Source organism: Terrapene carolina, unplaced genomic scaffold (assembly GCF_002925995.2).
Source record: "Terrapene carolina triunguis isolate 2854851 unplaced genomic scaffold, T_m_triunguis-2.0 Scaffold132, whole genome shotgun sequence".
Taxonomy (NCBI): Eukaryota; Metazoa; Chordata; order Testudines; family Emydidae; genus Terrapene; species Terrapene triunguis.
In genome coordinates, this window is record NW_020664483.1 from 8,087,705 (window position 1) to 8,114,162 (window position 26,458).

At 43.0% G+C, this 26,458-nt stretch overlaps 1 protein-coding gene across 1 annotated transcript in view; it reads left to right on the forward strand.

The window, feature by feature from the left end:
* The first annotated feature begins 19,900 nt into the window (after positions 1-19,900).
* Positions 19,901-26,458, forward strand: part of PLCB4 (phospholipase C beta 4) — a 318,918-nt gene continuing 312,360 nt past the window's right edge. Inside the window, exon 1 of the mRNA XM_029911893.1 lies at positions 19,901-19,972. The gene's annotated coding sequence lies outside the window, so the exon portion shown is untranslated. The remainder of the gene's footprint in view (positions 19,973-26,458) is intronic.

Sequence of the window (26,458 nt, forward strand, 5' to 3'; positions counted from 1 at the left end):
ACATGCACCACTTTTTCCTCCAGTAACAAAGGCTCTTAGTGTAATTCTTTCATTTAAACCAGTAAAATTGGAACAGAAAATTATTTTCTCGGGGCCCTTTTCTGTAAGCATCAATTACAATGTCTAATCTCCATGACGTTTAGTAACACAACTCTGGTGTGCATAACCCAAATGCACTGAAATATATTCACATTAAGATGTAAGATCATACAAATGTTAATTGCAGAATCCTCCAAATATTAATAGTTGTTTTTCACTTAAGGCTATAAACAACTATTTGATTAGCTTGCACGTCTGTCAGAATCAGAATACATTTTGTAAAGGGACATTGCTCAACACTGAATAATTATAGCTTGATTTGGGCTGTAAGATCATTTCATTTCTATTTAATACATTTTTAAAATGAAAGTTACTGCATGTCCCTTACTTTGTTTTACTTCCTTTCCTTTCCTAGAAGCACTCCAATGCTTTTATTTCCCCCATAACAGATTATGGTACATCTTCTCCTGCTCTCTTTTCAGTCTCTGTAGTGTCCTCTTTTTTTTTCTTTGTCTCTCCCTCTACCTCCATATATCCTTTTTCTTTTTCCTTAGACACTGTTCTCTGCTTCGTCCCCTATATTTTCTGACTGTACCACTTTCCCCTCCCCCCAAAAATCTTTTTCTTCTACATCAATCCCTCTCCTACTCCAACAGGCACTTAATTAGCCCCACTGCCCCCACCCCCAACTCTCACTCCCATTAGTTCCCTCATAAACAGGATTGGAAAAATGAACCAGACATAAGAGTCAAAGGATTAAACTAGGATAAGGGGCTCCACTACCCAGGAACAGCACCCAGATGACAATCCAAGGCCTTCCCGTCATCTGGAAAAGAGAAAAGTGATTGGATTTGAGCCAGAGTGCTGTTCCGGGACCCCATGTAGGGATTCCATCTTTTCTCATCTCTAGCAAAGTAGGAGTCTGATAAGTTTGAATTTTCTTCTTGAAGAAAGAAGTGTGCTTTTTCTCTCGGTCCCCAACTTTTCCAAGAGCCTTGTGGCTGGCACAAGGTCATAAGAACATAAGAATGGCCATACTGGGCCAGACCAAAGGTCCATCCAGCCCAGTATCCTGTCTTCTGACAGTGGCCAATGCCAGGTGCCCCAGAGGGCGTGAACCTAACAGGTAATGATCAAGTGATCTCTCTCCTGCCATCCATCTCCACCCTCTGACAAACAGAGGCTAGGGACACCATTCCTTACCCATTGGTCCCTCCCCCTGATTTGTTTTTGGGTGTGACTAACTCCAGTGTCTGACACCCTCCTGCTCAAAGCTTTCTAGGGCAGCAGCAGTGTGAAAGTGACATGGTTCTTTACAGTGCCACAGCCGCTTTCTGCTGAATTCTGAACAGCAGCCGTGAAATTGAACAGAGTCCTGTTAAACTCACTGTGCTACTGCTTGGCAGAGCTACAGCAAGAGAAGCCAGAGGCTTTGGAGTTGTCTGCAGACTTAGGGAGACGACACTGCACTGGTTTGTACACGGCTCACGTTTAGAAAGATTTCTCAAACATACGGGCTGGGAGCTTTTATTAATGAAAGCGTATATTCTGAAGAAGCTGATGTCACTCAGCCAGGCAAGCTCTCCAGGCACCATGGACGACAGGGCAAGTGGATTCTTCAAACCCTGGTGCCATGTATTTTAGAGAGAAGCTGATTTTGGGAAAGGTTTGGAGTTTTAAAAACATTTATTGGAACTATTTTTTTCATATCAACCTAGCTGCAAAGCCTGGTTGCCTTGGCCTCATTAGATCAACTCTACAGAAAGAGGGAGCGAGAGAAATTAATAGTCAGTGGATTATAAAACCTCTGCAAACATATTATTCGTTCCTATTCCTCCCCCTCGTTCTGTGGAAATGACCCATCTGACATAGCATAAGCTTTTGGGGCTTGCCAGCTGGGGTATCCACTTTGAATGGCTTGACTGAAGGCCCCAAGTTTGAACTGGAGGTGTTGGGGAGAATAGTGAAGATGTAATGGGGAAGAAGGAAAAGAAGGGATGGATTTTTTTGAGTGAGAAAAGAAGAATGTATTTGGGCAGGTGGGCGTAGAACCCACACACATTCTGGTCTTGCATCCGAGCAATTCCCATTGATTTCCATGGGGGATGCATGAGTGTAAATGAAAGCAGGGGCTGGTTGGAAGGTATTTCTCACACTGTCTATTACCCCCCCTCATTCTGGCCCAAGCTGCTCACCTAACCATCCTCCATGCCTTTTTTCATGCCATCCCCTCTACCTGGAAATCCCCTTCTGACCTGGGCCACCAAGACTCCACCCTCTTTGCCCCTTCAGTTCCCTCCTCAAAGCAGACGTATTCCATGAAGCTACTGAACCTTACACAGGCTGTTATAAACTGTTCTATAAAATCCAACTGATGGGCCTAACGAGACACATGCCAGACATAACCACTCAGCCACTTTGCCTCCCTTCCCCATCCTTCAAATGGACTGTGAGCTTCTGAAGTGGGGGCCTTATCTTCTCCATACTAAGCTATAAAGTGCCAACCCTGCTTGAGCCTCTTCATAAGCGACCTGAATAGAGGGGTCACTGCGAACATGGATAGAAACATAGAACACAAAATTATCCTTGAAATACACTGCAAATTACGGTCTTGCTCCCACTGAAGTCAATAGCAAAACTCTGATTTAATGGAACTGTTACATCAGATACAAGTTTCTCCTTTTATCTTTGCTGGGGAAAAAGAAGGTGTTACCAAGCAGCTGCTTAGTTTATGGGAAGACTAATTGAATTAATGATTGGAAGGATCACATTTAAGGTACTAAACATAAAAACAGTATTATTTTGTGCTTCTGGTTAAGAATATGAAGGCATACCATAAGGAACATCAAAGCCTTTAATACTTCTGCAAATGCTACTGCCATGTGCTTAACCATCTGTGCAATATCTCCAAAGATTTTATTTAACAAACGGCAGCATTAAGAAGCAATCCATCTTACAGCTTCCATCTCTGGCCTTTCATCAAAGATTATTTTCACTTACAACCTTATTCTGCATTCCTAATGCAGACATAACTCACTGAAGTTTTGCCTGCATAAAGGCTGAATGGTGGAGGCCTGAAAGGCTAATTTCCAGCAAACTTTTCACAGCGCCATCTGCAAAATGGGGTAGTTTCTTCAACTTCCAACAAAGTCTATCGATCTTATTTCTGTCTTAACGGTGCTACACAACAGCAACTCCTATGGTCATGTACCAGGAAAAAAAACAACAACGTGGTATGTAAACTCAAGTCGGCATAGATAAATATTTAAAAAGAAAAGGGAAAACTGCAAGTGAATAACCAATCATTACTTTAAAGTAGTTCTGATTCAGGGCAAAAGCTGGGTTGACACACCGTGTAATACATAGTGTATTGTACAGCCACAATGGGCTTATGACATATTTCAAAGAATGGATTTTTAAAAACTACTTTGCATCTCTAATTTAATAGGTGTATCTCCATATATTTATATTATATCTCATAGAGCTGGAAGGGACCCTGAAAGGTCATCAAGTCCAGCCCCCTTCCTTCACTAGCAGGACCAAGTACTGATTTTGCCCCCGATCCCTAAGTGGCCCCCTCAAGGATCAGGGCCGGCTCTAACTTTTTTGCCGCCCCAGGCAAAAAAGAAGAGAGCCGCCGTGCCATACCCCCCGCGGCCCCCCCCCCACCCCCCCGCCCCCCCAGCACCACGCCCCCGAAGCCCCGCCCCCCGAGCACCATGCTGCCCGAAGCCCCCGCCCCCCTCTGAGCGCCGCCCGAAGCCCCCGCCCCCGCTCCGAGCACCACGCCGCCCGAAGCCCAAGCCCCCGCCCCCACCACCAAGCGGCCCGAAGCCCAACAAAAAAAAGAACCACGCCGCCAGAAGCCCCCGCCAAAAAAAAAAAAAAAAAGCCACCAGAAGCCCTCGCCCCCCCTCCAAGCGCCGCGCCGCCGAATAAAAAAAATAAATAAATAAAATAAAAAATCGAGCGCCGCCCTGCCCCAAGGTGCCGCCCCAAGCACATGCTTGGTCGGCTGGTGCCTGGAGCTGGCCCTGTCAAGGATTGAGCTTGCAATCCTGGGTTTAGTAAGCCAATGCTCAAACCACTGAGCTATCCCTCCCCCCTAATTTAAAAATGGTTTGCTCTGTTGAAGCCTGGATTGGCATGATCAGAAACGCTGAATTTTGGAATGGAAGAATTGGAAAGGGGATAGAAAAAATCATTTGAAAATGCAATTGTGGGAGATGTCATTGGACGTGGATGGAATAACTCCAACCACACTAGGGATGTTGCTGTGGCATGTTGCAGGGGAAATCTCACTGGCCTCTGTATGCTGCTGTTTCCCTCTGTGAGCTTGTCCATCCTGGGACAAGGAACTGTGATAGAAAGCACATTAACTAACCTCAGGATCCTAGGGTTCACCACCACCATCAAATACGTTTTTAAGCAGAACTGTCTTTATCTGCACTAAGGCAAAAGCTGGGTTTGCAATTGGCTTTGCTGAAATGTGTCCACTGGTGATTGTAATCTTTGCTACCTTGCGAAGTTTTGTGGCACCAAAAGCTGTCTTGAAAAATAGTCCTGGATATTGCACAAAGAGTATTAAGCACTGCTTAGATTGTAATCCCCTGGGGGCGGGGTCTGTCTTTTTGTTCTGTTTGTACAGCGCCCAGTACAAATAATTAACAATAATAATAATAATAATAATTAGGATCAATGGGCCCTAACATCTGGTGGGGCTTGATATACACTCCCCAATTCCCTGCAACACCATTCCCCTTCCAGGGCCCTCCCCTCACCAAATGCCTCCCAAATGCCATAGACTCTTCCCTGGTGGGCACCCTATCACCTTCTGCTCCCAGAGGAAAGGAGTAGCAGCAGAGTCACCCTCAGTAAAAATTTACCTCACTTCCCTCTGCTGACCTATGTTAGTTAGAAAGCGTTTGTATGTATTGTACTGCAATGCATTTTCCCAGTGCAAACATACCCGATATTTATTAAACAGTGTTGCCAGCTCTCCTGATTTCATCTCAAGTCTCATGATATTTGGTGATTTTTTTCCTTAAAGTTGCAGGTGCTGGAATCAAGAAATTGCATGTGAATCTCAGCTTTCATTCAGCCCAGGGCCGGCTCCAGGCACCAGCTGAGCAAGCGCGTGCTTGGGGCGGCAGATTCTAAGGGGCGGCTTCCCTCCAATCCTTTTTTATTTTTATTTTTATTTATTTATTTATTTATTTATTTATTTATTGCTTCACCTCTCCGGCTGCCCTGCAGGTTTTTTTTTCTTTTTGGTTTGCCGCTCCGGACGCCCTGTAGGGGGCAGCGGCACGGGGGAGGGGAGCACCCTGCTGGGAGCGGGCTGCATGCTCCGTCTGCCCCAGCCGGTGCCAGGTCTGCAGCAAGCCCGGCAGCCCGCGTCCTTCCCTATCCACCGACCGGAGCCCTCCCGGCAGGCGGCGGGAAGGGCCGCGTGGCGAGCGCCGCAGCTGAAGGAAGCCCTGACCGCCCCCCTCCTCTCTCTTCCCCCGCTCCCTCCCCCTCCCCCCCGCTAGCCGGGATGCACACTCCGCAGCCCGGGGCACGTCGGCAGCGCAGGGAGTCCCCCTGCACCCGGACTCCAGCCGCCCCGCATGGTTTTTATTTTTTATTTTTTTTTGCTTGGGGCGGCAAAAAAGCCAGAGCCGGCCCTGATTCAGCCCAACCCCCAGTAAGTGTCAAGCCCTCATAGCTGTGGAGAAAAGCTTGAAACATGAAGGTAAATGAAAAGCACCCCAAATTTATTTATTTATTTTTTTAAACGAATTAGGATTTTTGTGTTTTGAATCATGATTTTGGAACACTTGAGCTTGGCAATATTGCTCGTGTCTCCTCTCACCAAATACAGGTTGACCCAGATTAGGGCTCGTGAACAGAAGAAAACTGACATTGCAATCTTTCATGATATAAAGTACATTAACCAGAAGGAAAAAGTCACTGATAGGTGACCAGTACCTTGGCATAGTCCCTGTGCCCATACATAACGATTAAACAGTTACAGCTTTCACAGCGGTGAAATATCTTTGGAAGGTTTGAGTTAAATCTATTCCAAAAAATCTGTTTTTTCCCCTTCTGCTTAGAAAATAGTAGGATTTTTCTCTTTTTGCACCCAAATTTCTCAAAGTGGCTGTTTAAAAGAAAAATCAAACTTTCCAGTTGGCTGGTCCTTGCTGGAGTTTCAAGGCATGTTTAAATTGCGACGTTCTCTCTGATTAAAAGAATTGGTTTGGGGGCAAGAACTTTCCCAGGGTTTTAATCTGTGTAACTGCCTGCAGTACTATGGAGTTGCAGAAGAAATATGGAAGTTCAGAGCTCTCAGCTGGCCTTCAGGAGGGGCAACAGCATGAGCCTGGTTTTGTGGCTGTTGGGACTGGAAAGTTGGTTCTGACGTGCTCACACTTTTCTGCCCCGTGGGCCAATTGCATCCTTTGTTGCAACTCTGTTGAGTTACGCCAATGAATTTGGCTCCCTTTCCTGGAAATGACTTAGTTCACACCCCTTCCCCTCTGTCAGCAGGTGCCTCCCCCATTCCCTGTAGTGCCACATGAAGCCAGGCAGATGGTGTGCAACTCCATCTGAATCACCCTTGCAGACTTATCCCTATACTACTCCCCACACAGACAGGTGCTTCCCTTCTCCTGTCCAGCAGAGGAGAGAACAGACCATGGTCTAGAGGGGAGATTGTGGTGGTAGCTGGGGGGTAATGGAGCAGCAGGGGGAAGAAGGACAGAGAGGAACACAGGAACTATTTTTTTTTATTAGTTAGGCTTTTAAACATGTACTTTATTGCTGATAATATTCTGGTCTGTTACAGCAACGCCTGCCCCATCCCCACTCAAGCAGGGAGAGTTCTTGTATTTAAAAATGGAGTACTATACACAGTGTGGGAATTGCAACCTCTTCTTACTTTTACAGAGCGAGAGACTCCATGAGGGGGACTGGGTGGCTGCATGCAAGGGAAGATTTCTACAGCAGGGGCAGTAGAGAACCTTTGCCTTTCGTTTTCTGATTCTGGTATGTGTGTGTTTGCAACCATGGGGCTCCATCACGCCAGTTAATCTCAGTCCACCTCAATCCCACCCTGAGATCTCCAGCGTGCCAGAGATGCACCTCTTCTGCTGCTGCCCTCCAGAGGGGTGCAGCATTCTCCCCACTGCCTGAGTGACCAGGGCTGCTGTCGTGGTCCATCTCCATCTCTCTGGGATGTCTCATGCTCCACGCGATGTAGGACAGGAGTAATTTCTTTCCTGGCCTGATCACAGGGACTGGAGTAGGGCCTCCCTCCTAAACAAGCGAGAACTCCCTTTTATGGCCCTCGCCCCCTCGTGCACCCAGGGAGCAGCAGGGCACAATCCTATCATTAAAGTGGCTTTCCTAGGTGCAATTTATACCAGCCTGGGTCTGAATAAGTGCTGTACTATACAGTACAATATCCGTAAGTATTCAAGCAAATACTAAACTGTCTAGTCCCTAACAAACTACAAAGGTATAATGCTATCCAGTGCCTGGAAGCTGAGCCTTGACAAATTCAGACTGGAAATAAGGTGTAAATTTTCAACAGTGAAGGTAATTAACCACTTGAACAATTTACCAAGGGTCGTGGTGGATCCTCCATCACCGCCAATTTTAAAATCAAGATGGGATGATTTTCGATAAGATCTGCTCTCGAAATTATTCTGGGGAAGTTCTATGGCCTCTGTCACACGGTGAGGGGAGGGGAAGGGGTGAGTGGGGGAGTCAGATTAGATGATCACATTGGTCCCTTCTGGCTCTGGAATCTGTGAAAGTGTGGTTTGCTGTTTGACACTCAGATTTATTGCCAAAAGCCGGCTGCTTGGGGTTCTACCAACTGCTAGCTTATGCATTCATGGACTATTGCCCTGTATCATTGCCAGTGCATGAATTAAAAACAAACACAGAAAAATGAGGTAATACGATAAATAAGAGCACTTCCAGGGAGAAAAAGTGCTTAAGCCGATGCTGTGGACTTCTTGTGACTCGCCTTGATAACAATTCACTTCCCAGCCAGTAACTGTCACGTGTAATATCCTGCCGATGGATCAGTGGTGGATGGCATTAATATAGTTGCGCTTCTCAGGCGCACAGGCGTCTGGCTTTGTGCTTGCTGCAGTTGTTTGTCGGCCAGCGAGAGACTAAGCTTTGTTGCAGATTGTTAGGTTAAGGCAAATGGAAACGAGCAATAGGCACGTGGCTGCCATATGAAACGCAACAGGCAAGATTCCCTGCTGTCTTGCACGCGTCAGCATTTACACCTGTACAAGAGAGGTGTAAAAGGCAACCGTGTTCGAAGGGTAGCGTTGTGCACCCACTTCTGCAAAGAGGCAAGGTGCAAAACAGTGGAGAATCAGGCCAGTGTCTGAACAACTGAAATAGCAAGGCTCTTTAGATGGCTAATTGAGATACCATTTGTATTCTTATTTCACATTATAGCACCCAGAAGCCTTGAAGAGAACCAGGGTCCAATTTTGTTTGGCATGATATGAATGCATGTAAAGACACAGCCCTTACCCAAAGAGCTCTGGCCCAGATCCTCAAAGATATTACAGGGCCCAATTCCCATTGATTTCCATGGAATTTAAGCAGCTAAATACTTTTGAGGATCGGGGCTTTTAGTAAAGCCAATGACATCAGCAGAACAATCCTTGGTGAATGTTTGATGGGGAAGAGTTTGAACGCTGGAAAGGGAAGGAGGTGCAGGTAAGAAGGTAGGTGATGCTGGTTTATTGTATTAGGTAAGAGTTTACTAGAAAAATTAAATAATAGACAATGAGGCAGAACATTGTTACTGTAAACCCATACAGTAATACAATGGATTGAGGCATAGGTGATGATGGATGCTGAATAAACCCCAGAGAGACAGAAAAAAATAGTATATCTAATAAGTAAATTAAAAACAAATTCAAAGAAACTTGGATTGCATCCTTTTCACTGCCTTTTTTGGCTGAGTTATCTTTTTAGACTAGAAAATCCTTGGAACACTATCGTCTCACGTCTGTAAAGTAGCTAGCACTCTCGGGGGCTGCAGTGTAGCCTACTGATTAGAGCATTAGACTGGGACTCAGAAGATGGAAGTTCTAGTCTCAGCTCTGCAGTTAGTCTATTGGATGACCTTAGGAAAGTCTGTGCCTCAGTTTCCCCATCTGTAAATGGCCGGTAATGATACTGACCTTGTTTGTAAAATCCTTTGAGGTCTACTAATTGAGAGAGAGGTATGATTATAAATACTAATTAAAACAAAAAAGTTTCTAATCAGTGACCCAGCTTTATTGCAACAGATATATATGTATTCCACTATGATTTGGCTGCATGTGTAATATTCCTTTATATGGGTTTCTGGTTCTATTTTTAATTTCATTTATTTTCTTGTATTATTTGATTTCATACTGTTGTAAACTTTCTTGTTAAAAATTTGCAACTGAGTTAGGAATAGTTATTTTTAGGGTCCGTATATGAGGAACTCCAAATGCATTCAGAGAGCCAAGATTCTGCTACACACTAAATCTGATTTGTGTGTTCATCACATCCCTGTTCAGTACTAATGAATCCAGATATTCAGCAAATGGAGGGAGTACAAGTAAATTCAGGTGCTGTGAAAAACAACAGGCAGCTTTTGTCATCAGAACTACATAGGAAACTTCACTGATAACTGACATGAAACCTTAAAAAGAGATATGGACAAAATACTGTCCAGTTCAACATACAGCTGAATGAGTCATATAAATATATATTTTTCCTAAGGAAAATATAATGGAGAAGCTAAAATCATTATCTCTGGTAGGGTCGGCAAGTCTTGGATGCACAAATAAATTCCTCTAGCCATATACACAAAACATCAGTCTCTTGACCAGGCACATACTGGATCAATGCCATGCCTATTTGTATGTTAATATGAATAATGAAGATGAGCCTAATACATTTGTTACAAATGGGAAAAAATTAAAAAAAGACAATAGTCCATGCTAGTCTCCACTGCTTGTCATGTAACTGGCAAAGACTCACAATCACTTTCTTCTGACACTAAACAAGAAGCTTTAATCTAATAGAATTAACAGTATTACCCCAAAAGTATCTTGTCTTCCTGGCTCTGTTCCATTGTACGGGAGATTTTCAAAGGTGCAAATGGCAAGTAGGTGCCCAACCCCCACTCACTCTGAATGAGAAGTCGGCACCTAACTGGGATTGGTGCCTTTGAAAATCTCCCTCCTTGCAGCACCCCTCCTGCTTGGCTTCTTGCTATAGTGTTAAACAAAGAATATACACACACCCTCACTGTGGTCCCAATTCAGAAAAGCACATGCATTACTTTAGCCACGTGCTTAAATCCCATTGAAGTTAATGGGACTTAAGCACATGCCTAAAATTAAGCCTACGTTTCCTGAATAGGGATACTTTCCTGAATTAGGGCCTTTATTAGTAAAGAATTCAGTGCTAATCACTGTGCTATTTACTGCTAGTAAAGAATGCAAAAGTGACGGGCATGCTTTTAATAAGATATGTGTTTGTGGACAGGGGAAAGAACAGCATCTCCTTTTCTTCACTACATTCGAGGACCCTCCTGGCTCTGCTTAGGATGCTTACTTAGGTCATTTTTATTCAAGACAGTTTCTGAGAGGTAATTTTATTTTATAATTACTTAAAAAATCAGATATCAGCAGAACCTTTATTTACCAGGGAACTAACATTTAACAAGGCAACCTCAGCTTAAGTCTAAGTATTTTCTAGGACACTGTAAATTCCTGTAGCTTATACAAATTATAGTGTCTAAATTCATGAATGGTCTGGCACAAGCGTTTATTTGCAGTTGTGGAAAGTGAAAAGTCCAAGAAGGACTTTTTAAAAATAAAATTGTTCCTCATTCTCCCTAACCATAAAATCGGCTTAGAAAAGCATTATTATAGGGGAGCTGGTGATGACACTTACAGTTAAAGCTGCCTACTACTTTTCATTATAAGTATTTCAGTCCTTTTAACTTTGCCAAGCTTTAACCATCGGGATTAAAATAGTCTATGATTGCAGTCTGCCTCTGCTCGATTTTTTGTGTGAAAGTTCCAACAAAAATGGTTCAGCAATTTCCAAGAGCCAGTTAGTTTAAAAAAAAAAAGTTGTTTTGTTTTCCAACCATTTATTTGAAGAGCTCTAGTGTCTACAGGATTTAGAGCAGAGCTTGGAATTTGCCATTAGGATGGCCCTGGGGTTAGGAAGGTGCCTTTTGTAGTTCCCATTAAAATACATTCAGATCTGGCTGTACTATAAGTCTCTGAAAATCAGACAGGGTGCAGTCCTGGCCCCACTGAAATCAAATGGTAGTCTCAATCGTGGGATCTATATTATTTGTTCCACAGGATCCTGCTTCCATCAGCACATAGGATGGACAGTGAATGAGGCAAAGGATGGACAGAAGAGAAAGGTCATGCTCTTAAGTTACAGCCATCACAGTGTGACCCAGTAGAGCTGGGTTCTTTTCCTGACTGTGTCACAGACTTCCCGTGTGACGTTGAACAAGACTATTATAATGCATATGCACAAGAGGAGCACATGAAAGTTGTACAGACAGCATTACAGCTGGCATTAATTAACTTTTAAGTGCTTTGCTTTGCAACCGTAACGTACTTTTATATGTAACTGTAATAAATAGAGTTATATTGACTAGGGCTGCCCAGGGCTAGGACTCAAGAGATCTGTGGCCTGATTCTCTACTGGTGTGAATTGGTCAGCAGAACTATGCCTATTCACATCAGCTGAGGATATGGTAGTATGGCTGCATTGCTGATTCCTTGTGTGCCCTGGGCCAAGTCCTTTAAGCCTAAAGTTTCAACATTCTTCACTTATTTTTACATGCCCAACTTGAAACAACTAGAGCCTGAGTTTCAGTCACTGAGCACTCAGAGGCCCCAGGAAAACGTTGCCTTACCTCCATGTGCCTTAGGTTATCCATAGGTCAGGGGGTTCTAAACTTTTTGCTGGCACAACTCCATTTTAATTATTTCCTCATGGTACCTCAGACAGCATGGCGGATGCCACCTTGAAGGGCAAAATGCCTTCCTCTGCACAGTGTGACCTCACACGCACCGTACATGTGAGGTCACGCCATATGGACAATGCCATTTTGTAGAGCAAAACAGCATCCTCCATAGGGAACCAGATGTCCCATTTTTTAAAGGGACATTCCCGTTTTTGGGGACTTTTTCTTACATAGGAGCCTATTACTCCCTACCCCCTGTCCTATTTTTTCACAGTTGCTATCTGGTAACCCTAATCCTCCATGCATTGTGACCTTGCATGCCCGGTCATGCCGTGCAGAGCAAAACGGCACCCTCTGCACACTAGGGCTCGCCATGATCCCATCTGCTGATGGCAAGACCCCATTTGGGATTTCAACCCACAGTTTGGGAACTGCTGCCATATGTAGAATGCTGAACATAAACTCCTTCATCGGCATGCTGTGTGGTTAAGTGTATTAATGATTGGGAAGTGCACTGAGATCTGCAGATGGCGTGTGCCACAGAAGTGTAAAGTGTTAGTTTTATATACTATAAACACTTCAGGTTATGTCCTTCGAAAAAGTACCTTTGCTCTAAATACGGTGCAGATTGAGTTAGCCTCTGCTGGGACTACTGTATTTTAGCTCACATGGTCATGTGATCTAGGGGTCTAACAGTAATAGCAGCAGCTATCTTGGAGACAGCAGGTGTAAGTGAACCAGATGGTAAACGTGGGAATGTTTTAAAGTATTTTTTATAGATTTATCTTCAGGTCACTTGCTTCCTCTTTTCCTGAGGTTCCCCTTGCCCCAAACTATATGTGGCTGGCAAGCCTAAGGAACAATAGAAAAACAACAAAGTATGCCCCAAATGCTGTAGGAGTAATTTAAAAATCTAAAATGCAGGCTCTTTTAGCCCTAAATTTATGTCAACATTGCTTATACTTTCCTGAGTCTTCCCTCTTTTAAGTCATAGTGTTTAGCATTTATGTAATACTTTCCTTTAACTAATCCTCGCAATCACTTCTGAGTTAGAACAGTATTAATATATCCATTTTACAAATGGGGAAACTGATACAGAGAGGTGCTGCAACTTGCCCATAGTGAGCTAGCATGTGAGTGGCGGAGGCAAGATTAGAACCCAGGTTTTTCAGGCGCTCTGTCTCATGCCTAGTCTACTAAATTGTGTGTGTGTTTTGGTTTTCGTTTGTCCTCAATTTCTAGCTCCAAATGGCTGCGCCCTAAGGAGGACATTAGTTGAGAAATATAAATGAAACCGCCGCTGTCCGTTGTATTGTGTTTGGAAATCCGAATGTGCAAATAGGAAGTTACTCAGGACACAGGAATTCATCTTAATGATGTAGGATTGCCCCTGTCACTTGCAGGTTGAGGGTGGAGTTCCAGATCCTAAGTACAGCCTCCCTTTTATACAACTCTAAAACGGTCTTTTAATGTTGAGTCCACTTGCTGTTAAAGCTGCCGTTGCCAGTAACTCTAGTTCTACTCCACAGCCAACTTCCCCAGAATTGATCTTTTGATGATGGCCCTTCCTGACAGTGAGTAAGAGAAGTCAGGTCACAAAGGAGACACGGGAAGGTGAAAGGCTGTAAAAGAACAGAGGAGCATGTCTAACAGAACTGTGCTTTCACTGAATTTAAGATTCCACTAGACATTCCTATAGCATGTGTACAATTACCTAAATATTGCCAGTATTTTACTAAGTTATTTTTTAGTTGTTATAATATTGAAAATATTGGGCCAGATCTTCAAACTGCAATAAGAGTTCTTTGCCATGACAAAGGAACTTCAACCAACCTTACAAAGGCAACTGTGAATGCTCGAATGTAAAAGGCATGCTAGGGCAACAGTGAGATAAATCAAGGGTGCAGTCAGAGAGCAGTGTGCTCTACCAATCTGGGACCAGTGGAACAGTTCCTAAGGGGTATGTCTACACTGCAATAAGACACCCAGGGCTGGCCCATGTCAGCTGACTTGAGCTTGCGGGACTCAGCCTGCAGGGCTATAAAATTGCAATGTAGATGTTCAGGACTGGGCAAAATAATATTTCGTCCTGCCTCAGTGCAGGTAGGGTGACTAGACAGCAAAAGTGAAAAATCGGGACAGGGGGTCGGGCAGGAGCGCCGCCAGCTTTTCTGGCGCCCTAGGCGGCGGAAGGTCCCACCCCGAAATGCCGCTGTGGTCGCCGGCCCCCAAATTGTAGCACCCTAATGGGTTGCGGCGGCCCTGGGGCTGGGGGTAATAGGAGCCTATATAAGAAAAAGACCCAAAAATCGGGACTGTCCCTATAAAATCGGGACATCTGGTCACCCTAAGTGCAGGGGACTGGACTAGGAGAGCCACTGAAGTCATCACTGCTATGGCTATATGATTTCAGGCATGTCCAGATGTAATACACTTTTGGGCTTTTAGATTTACCAAATATAACCTAATAGTCTGTGGATTTCAAAAGAGTGTAGATAGTGACAGTATCGCAGCAAGTTGAACAGTGAAAAGGAAGTACAATACTTTATGGATCCATATTCATTTTTTTATTTATCTTTAGAAATCTCTCAGATTTACTTGTTTCTATCTAAATGAAATAGTATTAACTATAACCCTTTCACTGGCTCCACCTTCACCTCAAACACAAAATACTTGTAATCTTTAAGGGCTTTCATAATTTATCTTATATCCTGTTGCATTACCCCCATCCTCCCTCTTGTGCCAATGATACCAGCCTTGATCACCTATTTGTCCCACATTTGCATTTGCTCTTTCTTCCATATAGTTCCCTATGGATGAAACACCTTCCTTGAACTGGTCATAAAGACACTACCATGTTTGCCTTTAAATCCCTTCTCTAGACTCACTTTTATCATAATGTCTATGGAAAGTTTCCACCTAATGCAGTGGGTAACAATTAGTAAATACTGATGCCTGCTTAACGTATTTATTTACATCTTCTTATGAAATTTTTGACTTGAAGGTGTCTAACTATGTACACACCTACTCTGTGTAACCATCACTGTCACTCCCATCCTCTCCCTTATTCTCTCTGATTGTTACACCCACCCGTTACATCATCTTAAAGTAGACTAAGCTCTTCAAGGTGGTACTGTTTGTTACTGTGTCTGTACAACGCCTGAGACATTGGGCTGTCTTTCCTGGCTAAGGTCTGTAGACACTATCATAATACAATATATAAATATAATATATTTGTGGAAAATATCGTGGAAGAGACATAGAATGCCTTAATTTCTAGGCAGTAGTTAATGAAATACTGGACCTTAACACTGTGACATTCTGATTGATAGAAAAGCTATTTTAAATTATTTTTGCCATTTTCTAAACTTATTGCATATCATTTCCCTTTCTCTTTGGGGCCTGTCCTGTTTAGATTCATGGTACCAAAGCAGCCTTGCTTTAGAGGTGGTGGTATGTAAAAATCAGTACCAATCAAATAGTTAGGACTCTTTAAACAAACCACCAGAATAGTTTCTGTGCTAAATTTCTGGCATCAAAAAGTACACACTGGGTGGTGTAGAAGACGAGTGTTATTGCTACTTCTGTAATGCACTCATCCCAAATAACACATCCTCTTGTAGCTCACACATCAGCTTATATATAATGTACATAATTCTTACTGGTGAGTGTGTTTTGCTTCATTTTTTGCTCCAGGCAGGATCTGCTTTGGTATTTGTAGGGAAAACGTTATTAAAATGTGTTGCATTGTTAAAACTTTAAGTAATATCTCGATTTGTAGTTTAAAAAAAACAAGACATTCAAGGACACTGAAGAGGAAGGCAACAGTGAAATTCCAGCTTGTATAGTATGCAGCAGCCTGGTTTTGAGACAGAGAAAACCTCTAAAGAAAACAACACAATAGTGCTCTGTATCCAGTTTTCTTTCGGTGCCAGCTCAAGATACGGTCTTAATCCTTAAGGCACTTGATGAATCAGGGCCTGGCTGATGGTCTCTCAATTTACAACACAGCTAAGTAACTGAATTCTTTTAGACAGAGTCTACAACCAAGAAGTGGGTCACAAGGGAGCATCCGGTGGAGAGTACCTAACTGCAGAAAGGAAAGGGAGCATCCAGTTGTTCCTAAGACCTGATGGGAGTCAAGCAGGGCAGAGAAGGTGCAATGTTCTCCTTTTCTCTTGTTCCTGCTGCTTCCCCTGCTCTAATACTTCCTGCCCCCCCCCCAAACTCAATCACATGCAAGTTCTTTCTTCTGTAGCCCATAAGGCTAGTTTGCTAGCTTGCTATATTGCATATTGTGTTTTCTTCATTGGTTTGATTCATATTACTTTGCTATCATATGCTGGTATTATTGAGTCATCTTATTTTCTTGAGTTTTGTTTATGTTGAATTCCAGGATATGCTATTCATAATAGTTATTCATGGTTATTCATAAGTTGGCTGTAATGCTAGTAACCCACAGGCCTATATCCTGTATGATTAGCTAGAGCAAGTCAGTCTGAGTGTTTGTAACCTTTGGCATAGATAAATGGCCTACCGGTTACCCCTCTTGACTTTGGGGAACTGAATGGGGGGACCGAACAAAGAACTGAATATGTTTATCATAGGTCTGGAACAGACTGGTAACCGCAGGGTACACCGCAGAACATGGAAGTCATAAGTAAGGCCAAGGGTAACGGTTTCAGGGATGAGATAATCGATATTAATACATATGAATATATGTCATAACATGTTAACCTATAGAGTAAGATTTATTTGGGTGAGGAAATAGGATTTGGGCATGGTAGGTTGGGCCTACCTATCTTCTATCAAGCTATCAGCTCAGCTTCACAATACAGCCTACCTACTCGACACTCGAACCGAATCCCTACCAACTTGGGAAGCCTGGACCATCAATTCCTCAAGCATGCCAGAGACGAGGCTGGTTCTCTGTCTCCTACTACCACGTCTTTAGGGAAGGGTGTGAGTATGCTAGTTTAAGTAATCTTTTAGAATAGAGATGTTGTTACCACCAGGGGTCACAGAATTGTACTACTTTTCTGTGACTCTGTGTTTAATAGCATTTGTTGTTCTTTCATCTATATTAATAACGATTTTATCAATTTGGTATTGTCCTCAGTGTAAGTGTCCTTGCCACACAACCTGAGAGTTCTCTAACCCTGTAGCCGGAATTGGGACAAGAACCTAAATATCTTCTGATCAGATCAGTGGCGAGCCATAATAAACTAGCCCATAAATTCACTTCCCTCCTCAACCCGCCAAATATTGCTCAGCAGTGCAGTGGAGATGATGAAGTGGAAATTGTAGAGGCAGTGGTATGGGCTCCTTTTAGCCTCTTGGAGCAGCATTGCCCCGAGCTAAGGGCTGTTTGGGAGTGTAGAAAGACACTCCCAGTAGCCAGCATCAGCTCAAACCCAGCACCAGCCTTTCGCAATTCCCCAAACCAGCTCCTCCATCTGCATCATTCACGGCCTCGCCAGCCTTAAATCCACCACTCTTCACCATTCCTTTCTATCTATTGCCCACAGTACCATCAATCCTCACCTTCCCTTGTTTCACTGTGCAACCAATCCCACAATATGTTGTGACATAAACCACTATGGGATATGGTGGGTTGCCTTTTTGCAGATTGTGGACCCAAAGCAAGTAAAAAAACTGTTCTACACCAGTGCAAATATATCCACTGCTGAAGTTAATGAGGGTGGGAGAGAAGGCATTGCCAGTTGAGAACCAACCCCTGCCATGTAAATGAACTTTTATCTACCAAGGTAAACAAAAGTCCAAAACAGACGATTTTCAGAGCATGCTGCAAAACTCACTATTATTCTCTATTCCCTCTACCTCTTCCACCAAAGCCTTTCTTCAGTAAACAATCAACTACAAGAGAGAAAAAGTTGAGAATATGAAAAGCAGCTGCTCTAAGCAGGGAAGTGAAGGATATATTATGGACTCCAGTATGGGCAACTCTATGCAAATCTTAATCACTGTAGTTTGCAGTCAGATAATAACACTATAAATACTACAGGTAGCTAAATGAGATACAGAAAGAATTCCATACTGTTGACAGTCTGTGCTTACGACAGGCCCAAGCATGGAAGAGCAAACTGTGCTGCAGTTAATTTAAAATAGTATTGTAACTTGGTGCACAATAAAAAAAAAAATCAAAGTTGGACAGTATCACAAACTTCATGGCCCACTTTACGACAGTGTCAGAACATAGTGATTAAGCTTTCAATATTATAGTAGTAGAACTTGTGAATGTTATTTTTTTCAGGCATGAAAATGTCATCTCAAATCTTTTCCTCATTCTCAATTTGAATTCAGGCATTAATAAATACCATTTCCTGTAATATAGGCGGTAGGTATACAGTGGGTTGGCAAAACTATTTGCTTTCAATTTGTCAGGCTCCAGAAGAACCCAAACAGTAAATCAAATGCTTCTTTTTCCTTTGTAGCTGTATATTTTTGTTTTATGAACTAGGGGCCTTATTATATCTTTTAGCAGCACTGTTTGAACTCAAATACTGTATGCTGAATTTCAGCTAGCTGAACTCAAATATATATTATGTAACAATAGTCTACCTAAAAGGCAAAAATCAATGGGCTGTGATTAGAGAGTTTACATTTATTTGGGTGGCAGACAGAATAAAAGACATGTGTAACCTCGAACACCTGACTAGCAAACTACTCTCTCTCATACATACTACACAAAACTACCTCTATAGTAAACACATGCACATGGATACACAAAAAATATTTACATGTGCACAGCCAACATATATATATGCCTGATACCCTTAAATGTTTATTTTATAATTTTGACAGATATCAATGTTTATAGTTATTTTTTCAACGTTTATTGACTTTAATGCTCAGTTACAAAATATATTTTAAGCATTTTTTATTTATCAATTTAAATGTTCAGTTGTGGGAAATTGGTGGGGGGGTGCAACAAGCGATCACCCAACAATTATTTAATTACAATGTTGAGATTAAAAAAATTAAAGCTTAAAGTTGTCAGCATCACATGTCACAATACACAAAGCAAATATCCTTTAATCAAACTCGAATAATGCCTCAACCAGCTGTTCCTTACTTTGCTGATCAGTACATTTGGATTATCAATGCAAATATTTTTCATCCGTGTGAGTACATACAGTGGAAATCAGTGTTTACAGATACAAATCTAATCCTTCCAAGCCTCTGAAAGCCCAGGAAAATAGCCCCACACACTCATGTTCTGTTCACGTGGAACCACGCCTGAATGCTCCGTCAACACCCTGTGTTGTACACACGCACGTCTACTGTCTCTCCACATGCACAGAAGTACAGTACACACGTCACTGTGCTCATGCCCTCACAGAGACCCATGCAGCGAGGGTTGCACTATGCAGCTGCCTGGAGTCACACACGTTGTTATGCAGCCCGTGCACACCTGCTGTCACGTCCGTGCACTCACGCTTGGCCCCTGCACACACACAGACCCACTATTCCAGGGCTCCCGCTGCCTCTGCACTTGTCATGCGCCGGCTCGGCCGGTGCAGCGGGGGAGGGGGGAGGCCTCCCAGGAGCGAGCCGGGCTCGGCGCGGGGACTGCCCCGAGCCCCGGGCCCGCCGGCCGCGTTCCCTGCCTGTGCACGCGCCGCCCGCCGAGGAACCAGCCCCGGGGAGGGACGAGCCGCCGCCGCCGCCAGTCCAGTGCCGAGCTCCGGCCTCGCGCGCACCCTCCCCCGGGACCGGGTGTCTCGCGCCTGCCTGGAGCAAGGAGGGGGGAGGGCGGGCGGAGTGGGTGCAAACTGAGGAGCCACGGAGCGCGGAAGCCACCCGCCCGCCCCCTTTCTCGGCTCAGCCCCAGCACATCCTGTGCACAGGGGGCGGGTTGCTGCCCTCCTCCTCCTCCTCCCCTCCGGAATCCTCCCGGCTGCAGCTGATGTAAGGCGATGGGGGGGTTTCTGCTGTGAGTGGGGCTTGCTCGGGGAGCTCCGTGCATGGGCAAAGGGAAAGGGGGGGAGGATGCGGTGCAAACATTAGATGCGTTTCCTGGTGAGCACCACACATAGCCACACGCGCAGCCAGGGCGCTCCGGAGCGGGAGCGGAAAGCCAAGGGGACAGGTAGGGGGGAGTAGGCTCCGGTGTGCGGGGCTTTGCACCGGCTGCCCCGCACGACGGGGTGATGCGTTGCCTCTCTCTCGGCACCTCTGCGGCTGCCCGTCGCAGCGAACGCCAGGCAGACGGGAGCATTCGTTCGCCTTTCCCCGCTTCGGTCCCTGCCTCGCACCTTGTCCCTCCACCGCCGCGTCTAGGCTAGGGACTGAGTGAATGCGTGTGATTGTAGAAGGGGGAGGGAGGGCATGATTGTTTCTTTATATTTTGCTCTTTCAGGCTTGTTGCAATGGAGAAAGCCCTTCCTTCAGTGATACTGACATGAGTTCTGGTCCTTTCCCACTGGCAATAACCTTGGGGTTCTGGCTCTCCATACAAAGTAGGCAGGATGAGTGCATCTTTGCAAGCCCAAACTCGCAGCTTGAACGGATCCTTCCACTTGCTGCACACAAGACAAGTTTTGTTGTTGTTGTTTTAAATTACATTCTTCTTCTCATCTTTATTGCCAGCTGAGCGGATCACTGTAGTTTTTCATGGGTATCCGGATTGTGTCAATGCAGTGTGGTGTGTGACCAATGTGTCTCTTGTAGCGAAGAGTAACTTAGTTTTGAACAATGGGAGCCTACCTTTGAAGGTTTTTTATATTCTTTAATACAGAGAGAGAGCACTACTATTATCAAATAGAATACGTGTGTGAATATATGTGTGTATGCATGCATTAGCTCTGTGTGTTTAAAAAAAAAAGTCCAGTCTAATTTACATAAATGTATCAACATAATATTTTTATAAAATAACTTTTAAACCAAGATGTTGACTAAGGTTGCCATTTTGCCAGCAATACTATACGTATTTGACTTTGAATTATGTACAGTCAGACACCTGTTACTTAATCCTGTTTATCCTTGTCAATTATTGTTATCCAACCTTAGTCATCGTTTTATCTCTGAAAGTAAAATACAAATATGGTTCTTCTAAAAATGATGCTATTCTGGTATACAGTAAGAACAGAGGAGATTAATGGATATCTCAGGTGATATTTTTCCAAAGAGAGTAATTCTGGAAAATAGCTGAAAAAAAAATCTTTCTCTCAGAGGTAGGTTTATGCTGCATGCAGAGATGTGTGTGTTTTGGGGGTGTGTGTGTGTGTACAACTTTAAAACAATCAGCAGAGGATATGCTAAATGATTTACAGACTTTACTTTGTTTTTGTAAATAATGTGTGCAGTATGTTTGCTTAATAGTATAATGTTGCTTAGTACTCTCTGAACTTCCCTTTGAAAGTGTAAAATTATAGGAATTTATGGTTAAGGATCTGAGTTATTGTCAATTATACAGAAAAATAAAACAGACCCTAATTATACAAAAGAATAGAATGAATGGTGTCATTACAAATAGACAATCATATTATGTAAGCTTACTTGACTAGTGTATTAAGTGTTTACCGAGACAAGGAATATTATTTATTTGAAGAGGTTTTCTGTAAATTAACTTCTAAAAGTATAACATTTATTGTATTCACAGTTTTCTTCCAGGTCACAGGTACCTAACTAGGCCCTTATATGACAGAAGGGTTACTATTATATACGGCTGTGCATTTTTGTATCATACAGAGGCAGTTTATAAATATTAATTGGAAACAGACTCATTCCTTTCTGTTAGTGATAATTTAATAATGTAATTAAAATAAATTCCAAAATAGTATGTCACAGGTAAGATTAATTGCCATCTACAATGAGATTTTAGGTATGGCCATCTAATTCTAGGAAGGAACAAAATGATCGGGAAATATAAAATATTACGCATTTCAGGCATGGAAACTTTGTTACAACAGCTAATATTACTCTGCCTGCAAATATCAGGTTTGAGTCTTCTTTTGATGATATCACTAAACACCCGGTATTCATCTAAAAGTCAAACCTCTGGTGAAAATATAGAACTCTTCAAGTAGCTGTCAAAACAGAATTTTAAGGCCTGATTTGATCACTGGGTATGGATTCCTATCTGGTGGAGTAACAATGCCTTTTATTTTATAGGTGTACGCCCACACACAAGAGCTTTGTTCTAAAACAGAATTTTTTATGCAGTGAATTTAAAAATAAAATGCATAATGTATTCTGTAAGCTCTCTCTCTCTCTCTCTGTGTGTGTGTGTGTGTGTGTGTGTGTGTATGTATATATATATATATATATAATATTTTTGTGAACAGAGAGGAAAGCACCTAGAGGGAAAAGAGATAAAGACAGAAGAAAGGGTAAAGAGAGAAATTCCATCCTGGCTTCCCTTACAAATGCAGGAAATACACAGCAGATAGATTTATATCTCATTGTTATGTACCACCCAAAAGCCAGTCACTAGCTGTACCCTTCTGCGTCCATCTTTTTTAAATAAATGACCAGTTCTTTTGACCTGATGTACACTGCTGACTTCTGTTGCTGACTTTGGCCATTTGTTCCAGTAATGTCTTGCACTTAGAGCTCTACTATGAGTCTGTCAAATCCATTTGCATTATACTTATAACAGAAATATTAGAACAGTTTCTTGTTTAATGTACCTTAAATATTTGGTACTGCTTTTGTAGGAAGTGATGACTGTATTTTAAAATCAGATTTAAATACCCTATATTTCTAACTCTTGTAGGTATAATTTCCATCATTCTCATGATTATTCACTTTGTTTCAATATGTCCTTTGCGTTAGCTTGACTTTTTTGTAATCTTGTAGCTTTATGATTCATTTTCATTTGTGGTTTTACCTTCTGAATTATATCCCATTCTCAGTCGTCATTTGCAGAATAACTAATTCTGATAATTTTAGTGTAAATGTTTTGCTGTTGAAACTGAAGTGAATGCTGTGCTAAAGATGAAGCCAACCATCTTATGAATGAGTGCCTATCTAAGAAAAACAGTACCTCATTTGTTTTAGAAAGACTTTGACTTCCTCCATATTTTTAAGCATCTCTCCTACAGTATTCTGGGAATTGTTGGAAAATGTGGTAGAAATCAAATTTCCTAAGTCATAAAATTACAGGATGCTTCAAACTGGTTGATTGTTAGTAGTAACCATTATCAAAAATTGCACAAAACAACATTTCTGATTGGGCTAATCAATAGTAAAGGCTCAGTTCCACCCTCAGATTAAAGGGTTGATTGGACCACTGTGACCACTTGGAGCAAGTGAGAGGTGATGGGCTCTGCTGCCACCTGTCTGTTGATGACAGCTGGCTGTATATCTCATTCTCCACTATTGCAACCTCTGGCACTAGTAAGATGTTATAATACCTACAAAAGATCAGCTCCTGGACGAAGAGCAGCTGGCTCAAATTCAGTGTAGGCAAGATCAGAGTCATGCTGGTTGGCGGGGGGAACCCTTTGAAGAGCTAGCCAGTTCTCTGATCCTTTCTTTCTTTTGAAGGCTTACAGCTCTCATTCAAAGTGGTGGAAAGTCTTGGGTCCTCTTTGACTCATTACTGAATTTGGATGAGCAGGTAGCATCAGAAACCAAAAGTGCCACCTTCATGTCCAGCTTGCTAGGAAACTCCACCCCTTCCTTGTGGATAAGGATGTAGCCCCAGGGATCCAGGCTTTTGACACCTTCAGGCTGGATAACTGTAATTTGTTGCATCTGAAACAGTGTGGGGTGTGTGTGTGTATGTGTGTGTGTGAGAAAACAGTGCACGGGTTTCATCTGGCACAAGATGTGGCTGTCTGCCTTCTCCATGGCTTATGCTGCCATGAGCACATCAAGCCAGTGCTTCTGTCCCTGCACTGGCTTCCAGTCCTTTATCCACTGCCATTCTAGGTCTTTGTTCCTAATCTTGGAACAATTGATGGATCATGTCCCAGCTATGTCAGAGACCCCCATCACCATCTACAAGCCACAGAGACGGCTGTGTTCCTCTGGAACAATGCCGATTGCAAAGCCCAGAGTGAAGCGTGCATGAGAGCGGGGATAAAATAATTTCAGTTGAGGGCATTTATCTATCGAAAAACTTCGAGGAGATGAGAGGAATCCAGAATTTGACTTTCTTTGGGAAATGCTGGGAAACCGTCCTTTCTGATAAATCTTTGACTCCATAACCAGAACAGCATTCGCAGCATCAACTGCTCCCCTTTCCTAACCCTTCCTTTTACCCCTTCCAAAAAAAGAGACCTACCCAAAGCAGGGTGTTTTTTAATAACCCAAAAAGGAAGAAGCACAAGAGATTCCATCACACCCATCGGCAAAAGTGGGCATCCTACTTCCTAATTTATTTGATATGGAAGATGTAGAGCTACTACAGTGGTGAGTGGCAGTACAAACCCCTAAACTAGGATAGTTTGGTGCCATTTCTTTTGTGTTTTCTCAAAATGGAGGCCAGGTCTCACTCTTTGCCCAGCAAGAACAGTGTCTTCTGCAGCTTTAGAAAAACAGTTGCAAGGCACCTGAGGCAAGATGGTGGCGGGTGATCTGCCCTTCGGTCGTCTTCTTGTAGAGAGCCCAAGATTGAAATCAGTGTCTGATGGAATTTTTGCTGCAGTAGTCCTGCATTCAGCCCCAACCCCTGAAGAAGCCTTTATGTGCAGTATTTGAGGATAATGATTGGGTCCGTGTTTGGGTCTGGGGTCTTTTTAATACTTCTTTGCTGAGTTAACCCTCAGAGTTGCAGCACTAGACCACGAGAAGGAAATCTGCTCCCTGTGCAGACTGATGACCCTTGTGGAAGCTGAGTACCCTGCATAGTTCCCTGTTAGTTGGTGTATTGATAGACCAGAGGCTGATATGAAATAATTTTTTCTGACCATTTGGTGGTGGGATTATACTCTTGTTATTTTTATGCATATGTGTGTGTCTGAGTATACATACATGCCTGTGTATATCAGAATATATTTATATGCACACACACACATGCTCTTTCTCTTTAGTGTATGTATTAGTAAGACAAGGTGGGTGAAGTAGTATCTTTTAGTGGACCAACTGCTTTGTATTCATCATTAACCTGCATAAGCACTGCTGTCAGCCTGACATCTATTGTGTGTGTGTGTTTAATAAATACATTTCTGGAAAGGGAAGCCTATGCACAATTTGAATATCAAACAGTCTGCTCTTAAATACTCATTCCTCATCAGTTCCTTCCTCCAAGTATTTCCTCACCAAAATGTATGCAAATCATTGGTAAAGCAGGGGTTTGCTTTACACACACACATATATATATATATATATATATATATATATATATATATAAAGCCTCTCATTTGTGTTCCAATTCTCTTTTCCACAGTGGTATAAACATTCCACAGTGGAATGGTTGTGAAGAAGGAGAGTAAGGGGCAGCCCAATGATGGAATTCTGGGCAGGAGAGGCTGGGATGAATGAAGAGAGTCCGGGTGGCATTTTCCCTTAGGCATTCACTAAAAAGCTCCTTGTTGGTTTCCCATTCCTGTTTGTCTTTTTCTGGAGATAGTCTGGTGTGCTTACCCTTTGCCTGCTTGAATATGCCCCGTCTCTGAAGCCTCTTTTTTTTCCATCTTGAATTTGCACATGTGCAGAGATATGAAGAGTGACTCTGAACATATATCCAGGGACAGGTCTTCCCTCCTCTTCTTTTGCTTAGTTCAGGAAGTTTTTCCATGCTCTGGATCCTGCTCCCATGCCTTCTTCAGGACATCTGTATGGTGGAGTGGCCACCAAAATGAAAAACAAGTAATGAAAGCGTTTCTAACCATAGCAATAGCCTATCCATCCCTTGAAATATATGAAGTACAATAAAAGTAACAATTTTAGTTCCAGTTTAGAATTCCAGTGTCTTCTTGCGAGTCATTTTTTCTTTTAGACCAGAGATGATAAGGACATATTATTACAATTTACTCACAACACTTATAAGAATTGAAAATGAATGCCATAAAGGGAGGAAGGAAGAGGGACCATGAGGTACTCACTATAACTGGACCCTTAAAAACCTCCGTGGAGGGTCCTATCCAGGAAAGAAAAGCTGTTTTTTGAGAGCGTAGGGGGAAAAAGACATAAACTTGCAGTAGAGCTGTTTGCGCAAAGGATAGTGCGGGATCAGATCCATGAAAGGAGAGGCTGTGTGATCCTCTCTGATGGTGGAGGGAAATGTACGTTGCCCCAAAAGTTGATTGAAAGGCAATAGGAGGACTGCTGGATGAAAGCTTTTATGTCAGATAGAACTCTAGAGGATTGGTGCTGAGGGCTAAGATTAATTGGCCTCTCTGGTGGATGTAGAGACCTGTCTGAGAGCAGCAAGAAACAGTCAGTGTAATTATTTCAGCCTATTTCGTGGCCTGTGTTACTTGTGCATCACTTGGCTAGGAAAGT